This window comes from Lactuca virosa, chromosome 3 (genome assembly GCF_052849685.1).
Source record: "Lactuca virosa cultivar CGN04683 chromosome 3, Lactuca_virosa_CGN04683_v6, whole genome shotgun sequence".
In the NCBI taxonomy this organism is placed as follows: domain Eukaryota; kingdom Viridiplantae; phylum Streptophyta; class Magnoliopsida; order Asterales; family Asteraceae; genus Lactuca; species Lactuca virosa.
The window spans coordinates 252,127,662-252,134,646 of NC_136428.1; positions in this window are offsets into that span (position 1 = coordinate 252,127,662).

Sequence of the window (6,985 nt, forward strand, 5' to 3'; positions counted from 1 at the left end):
TAAGTATCTTAGTGTCATTACCCTGATTTAGAAAGCTACTATGATTATTATGTAAATATTTGAATGAAACAGTTGATATAAGTGTGAAAACCCTAGAAAATCCCATATTTCCTACTAGTATAAAAGTAGTCTTCTACCAAGACCTGAATGTTTTGAAAGTAGTCTTCTACCAAGACCTGAATGTTTTGGAAAATGTTTTTCTGTAACAAAGCTGGTTTTTCCCCTGAATGACTACTATTAACAATATATAGTCTACCTCATCGATTATGTGAATGTATCACAAAATAAAAGTAATAGGGAAAAATATAATCATATAAGTATTATCCGTTGGTACTAGGATAAACACGACGTGGAAACTCGCCGTAAATGTATTAACCGTAGACATCCGTCGATGTGCATTTTCCCTACTGTGGCTAACAGTCTTGGGTGTAGAATGGTTAGTCCCGTACGTATATAATAGTATCTACTCATATAATATGTAATAGTATCTCATCATATAGTATCTATGTAACAATACCCATGTAAGTATAACCCTGTAAGTGTATCCATGTAAGAGGATCCATGTAAGTGTATCTCTTCATATAGCATTTAGTGTAGACTCATGAATGAACTGACTCTAGTGTGATTCCTTGTAATAGGAATAATGTTTTGTATCTCCTAAACTATTCCTATAATAGTTTACTGGGATGTAATTGATGTCCAAGAAAGTTTATACACCCTTGCTACTCAAAAGTGTTGGAACTGAAGAAAGAATGAAAGTTATTATGTCAAAACAATATATACATGAAATATAAGTAAATAGATATGGTTTTGATCAACAAGTTAAAAGAGGTTTTGTAAAACCTTTAAGAGTTTTGAACAATAAATAACCATGACTTGATGTCATTTTGTAAAACATTTCAAGAGTAAATCATTTGATAACAAAGTATATCAAGGCAGAAAACCATTTCGTGTATCCCATTTTGAAGTATGTGAAATTTGCTGGCTGAAAACACAGTTATAAATCACATGTGATTGATACTATAACATACTGTTTTCTACTTGTATCCCCCCCCCCCCATTAAAGCATTTAAAATCATTTAAAACATTGATTAAGGGGTATGAACTCACCTGTAGTTGGTGGTTTGGATGTATTGAACGATGTAGGATGCTAAGTGTCAAGTGAGGACTTGTACATACACAATGATCCTAGTTAACATATAATCAAACATATATGTATTCTAATTAGTCATTTAACAACTAATTTAAACAAGTTAAAACACCCTAGGACATAAAAACACTTTGATTCAAGTGTTATAGGTACTAAAGGGTTGCATCTAAAGGTTGTATGGCATGGCATTGGAGTTTATGGCCCAAGAACCACTCCTTATGGAGTTTATGGCCTAAGGTCATTACCCCATGAGTTTACGGTCGTAAACTCATGGTACTAAGTGCCATTTGGTGATTTAAAGTCTTATAAGTGAAGATTTAACATCCATTGATCAAGTCCAAGCCTTAGGATAGCATTAAGGGCACAATAACACTACCTAGTAGAGTTTACAGCCTAAGGACCCTTTCCTTAGGTGTTTACGGCCATAAAATCTTATGGGGAGTTGTTTTGATTGTTGTTTAAGGTCTTAAACACATCTAGGAAGGATCAATGTTGGTTTTCGAGGCATAGGAAGGAACTAAGGTGCAATTTACCACCTTGAAAGGGGTTTACGGCCCAATATCATCCTTGGTCGTAAACTCCTTTGTTCTATGGTTTCTTGATGATTTTCAAGTGTTATTAAGATCATACCAAGCATACAAGAAGCTAGGGCAAGTGTACTTACAAGATAGAAGCTTGATTGGGTGTTTAAGGTCCAAGAACACTAGTGTGTGTTCTTGGTGTTCTTGGTGTTTGAAGATCTAAGTATAAATCAACAATTGAATGGATAAAATGATGTATAATGACTAGGAGATAGGTTATAACAACAAATCAAGTCAAGTAATACTCACATTTCTGGAAGATCGGGTGAAGAACGGTATGCTACTTGAGAGAGAATGGCTTTGGTTCTTGAGTTAGGAAATGAGGAATGAACCAAATGGGGAGTAAACTCATGCCTAAGGCGTTCACGGCCATGATAGAGTTCACGGCCCAAACTCCCTTAGTTTGGCCGTGAACACCTAACTAGTGTGTGATTGGTCAATTGCTATCCCGATATTCTAGAAATCACTTCCTTTTATCCGTCCGATTCATGAATAATAAATATAAATACTCAAACGGACTATAAACCGGCTAATATTTTGCAGAAAAGTATTTAACTTTTAATTGAAGTGTTGGACTGTAGAGTTTGTACGAATCAAAATTTCGGGTTGTCACATTTACTTCGTGGAAGAACCTGTAGAGATCATGGACTGAGAGGTCAAGCAGACGAAGCAAAGCCGCATCCCAATAGTGAAGGTTCGCTGGAACACCAAGCGAGGACCTGAATTCACTTGGGAGCGCGAGGATCAAATGAAACTGAAATATCCTCATCTTTTTGCTTAAGTAAATTGTAACTACTTAATTGCTTAAACTCTAATTTCGGGACGAAATTCTCTCTAACGGGGGGATGATGTGACAACCCAAAATTTTTATCATGTGCAATAGATAAATTTAATCAAAGTTAAACTCGTTTTGCTACCTTTTAGCACTGTTTAGGGTCTATTTGAGAGTTCTAGACCTAGTACAATCAAGGTAGGAGCCTAGAAATGGGATAACAAGATGCATATCAAGCAAACTTGGGCCAAACACTCCAACATATGGAGTATGCAGCCGCACACTTGAGTGTACGGCCACACACAAGTGTGTGCGGCCACACACCCATTCCAGCCACACACTCCCACCTATATATTCAACACTTAGCCTTTTTGAATCACTTTTCCACTTCTACAAGTCTAGAAATCGAAATCCTCTCAAGTATCATCCAACTTTTCACTCCAATCTTCAATCAAGTAAGTGATTCATCCTTGGATTAGTTGTGACAACCCGAAAGATATTCCGTTAACATAACCCATGCCGTTAATAAAATTTATTTTATTTTGGGTTTTTCCGTTAACTTTCAAATTAAATAATTCATTTAGAATTATTATTATAATTTCCTATGCGGTGAAATGAAATAATTATTTGAGTGAAAACACTCTAAATAATATTTTGGGAATTTCTAGACTACGACTAATACGGGTAATGGTCATTTACCCGGGTAAAATAATAAGCTCCGTTTAATGCCGGTATTGGGTGTTTTCCCACCAGGTCACTAACTCTAGGCACATAAAAGGGTGGAGTGACCACCATTTGAGCTTTTCCCACACATGAACTTTCTCTCTCTACTCTCTCTCTCTAAAAATCGAAACCTCTCAAGAAATCTTCACTTTCAAGCTCCAATTTGGTAAGTGATCCTTCCTAACTAGTTGTTTATCCTAACATGCATGCAAATCCATGTCTTAAACTCTCAAATGCATCACAAACTCGTGTTTGCGGTTTGGGGGAGCCTCCCAAAACCGTAAACTCCTTCAATGGGGGTTTTGAAGCCCCAAGACCCTTCCAAACCTCTTCTAATGCTTAGATCCTTACATGCATGGAGTTAGAACCACAAGATCATGAATTTTTGGCCATGAACATGAGTTTACGGTCCTTGAATATTCAAGAACCGTAAACACCCTTTCATGGGGTTTTGATGCCCCTTAACCCTTCCAATACATGTCTAATGGCCTTGAAACTTGCTTGGATGATCTTAGAACCCTAAAACATGTCCAAATGAGCATAAACTTGAGTTTACGGTTTGGGGACGTCTCCCAAAACCGTAAACACCTTCCAAGGGTGTTTTAATGCTCCAAACACCTTGCATGGCTTGTATTTGAGTCTAGAACTTGCATGAATGGCCTACAAACCACCAAAACACTTGGAAAATGGACAAACATGGACAAGAGTGGGTTTACGGCCGTAAACCCATGAGTTTACGACCGTAAACTCCCCAAGGATGGTCCCAGGACCGTAAACCCTTGAGTTTACGACCGTAAACTCCCCAAGGGTGGTCCAAGGACCGTAAACCCTAATTCCTAGGCCATTTCATGTCCCGATCACTTCCTAAGCCATGGAATCAACCTTAGATCCTTCCTATGTGCTTGTACTCAAAACTATTATTTCGTATAACATACTACGTGTTCAATATGTTTTAAACATTGAAATCCGTATTAACCAACCGTCTAACTCGTGGAGTTAGTTTTCAAAACCAATTGTGAAGCTCATTATAAAATGTTACATTTTTACATTTCACAAGGATTTCATGTCATTTCATAAACCGGGATTTTCTATACTATTACTTGTAAAGCTCATTATTCTTATGATTGGAGACACGTCCTCGGTAACACTCCACACGGATTACGAGAGTGGAGGACTACTCCCGTAACCAGAATCTCTTGGAGGGAGAGCGTGACTTGAGTGTATAGATCTATACGGGACTGACTACCCCGCACCCTGCTGCTAGCTACAGTTGGATCGTCAGGTCCATGGGTGACAAAAGTCATAAAATGATGATGGACCACTTATTGCCATATCTAGTCTATCGTATGGTTATGGAACTCGCAACTTAGATAATGGAATTTTACTGATAAAGTAATAACGAACCTAGTGAACTAACCTTCTAGTAATAACTGTCTTTGATTACTACTAGTTCACTACTTACTTATTAGTTTTGTGTACGTGTCAAAACTAATATGCGTACTACGGGATACTAGACATTCAGTATGTTTCACTTAATCGATACAAGTATGGTAGATACTTGTACACATCATTTCAGGATCGATAACCAACGAATGTTTTACATAAGAAAACATAGGGTTTTCTTGGGATAACGTAACTTTTCATAAACAAGGTTGTATGGTACATCTAACGAGAAATCAAACCATATTTTCATAAGGAAATTTGCAGGATTTTCTTGATTCAAACTGTGTAACAAAGGGATAACCAAACTACTTTTATAAGAAAATACGGGATTTTCTTGGATATCAACTGTTCATGAAACTAAAGGAAACTGAATCTTTTTCCAGAAAACAAACCGCTTATGAACTCACCAGCTTTATGCTGATATTTTAAAACTGCTTGTATTCTCAGGGCATCCATAGACAGGTACTCCTGTTAACCTTTTGAAGAAGACGGAGCATATTGAAGACTCGTCTTTACTTTCGTTCTAACCTATGTATCTAAGAAAACTTGTAGTACTTTACTTTCAAACAAATGTAAAACTTTCTCATGTAATGTAATGGTTGTGTTTACTATGCTTGCTATGTACATTGGTTGTGATACTCTACATGACGTCACCCCGCCCCGGAACGTTTCCGCCATCGGTTTCGGGGTGTGACAGATTGGTATCAAAGCCCTTGTTTATAGTGAACTAAGTATACCGAACCTTACATGGTATACAACTATAAACACTAAAGGGGCCTAAGAGCTCTAAACTAAAAGTATGCTTTTAAAATATAAGTATTTTTATAAAAGTATACAAGTATTCCCGAGTACCGAAATCAGTATCGCGAAGAGAACAAAGCATAAGTAAAATAGGTGTTGTGCACTGTGGTTAAACCTGGGCAGTTATGTAGTCATGTCTAGGGTCAATATAGCCTGATCAACTATATTCATTCGAGACACGGCCAACATGTGCTTGGGAGTGACTGTGGTGTACAGCAGGCCTATAACCTACCTAATATCCATTCAACGTAAAATACTATGGGAGTATTTTAGTCCGAACCAAATACCTCATGGAAATCCGTTCCGAGTGTTATTACTCAATCCTCCCTTAGCGATAGTTTACTTACTTTAAGTAATTTTCCTGTACTATCGCGTAGTAGAACACTCTAAAAACCATTATGAGATATATCCTTGTTTTATATCTCTAAATTCCATCCTCCTCTTTCTTGGTCATTTCAGATCAAGATGCCTCCCCGAAGGAGATCTACCAGGAGAAGCAACGACACTCCTCCACCACCGCCTCCTCCCCAATTTGATCCTGTCATGTTTCAGGTAGCTGTTACTGCTGCAGTGGCTGCTGCCATGTCGCAAATGAATTCCGGTGGATCTGGTGGTCAGGGAAGTGGTGTGCATCCTCAATTACAGGAAAGTGGTCAGGGACACCAAAAGGAGTGCTCCTATAAAGATTTCATGAACGCAAAACCCACATCTTTCGACGGCAAAGGAGGTGTTATTGCTCTGACTCAATGGTTTGAAAAGATTGAGTCCATAATCGAGATTTGTGCAGTTTCCGAATCCAACAAAGTGAAGTTCGCCGCTTGCACTTTCCTCAACAAAGCATTAACCTGGTGGAACGGCCGGGTCAAGTCCTTAACCCTGCCAGTGGCAAATGTCATGGGTTGGGACAAACTGAAGGAACTCATGATAGCCCAGTATTGCCCACGGGGCGAGATGCAGAAACTCGAACACGAACTTTGGACCCTAAAGATGAAGGGTTCTGACATTGCCTCCTACACTTCTAGGTTCGAGGACCTAGCACTCCTTTGTCCGGGAATGGTATCCCCGGAAAGCAAAAAGATCGAACGATTCATTTGGGGGCTGACCCAGCCAACCAAGGGAAATGTTTTGTCTGCGGAACCAGAAACCTTTGATAGCGCCAAGTGTTTGGCACAAATTCTGATTGATCATAGCGACGATCCCGAGGAAATAGCCACCGCCTCTGATCCGGCTAAAGGGAGCGGTGAAAACAAGAAGAAATCCTGGAACAAACGAAAGGGTCAGGTTTCGCAAGATTCCTCAAAGAAACAGCAAACTGTAGCGGTCCACACTGCTACTACCCCTGTTGTTACTCCTGCCACCCAGGCTCCTACCAACAGGTACAATGGCACCCTTCCTCGGTGTGACAAGTGTAACTACCACCATAAGCCCGGCCCGTGCCGGGAGATGTCATGCACAAGCTGTGGCAAAAAGGGACACACAATACGATTTTGTAAAACCCCAGCCCAACCCACAAAC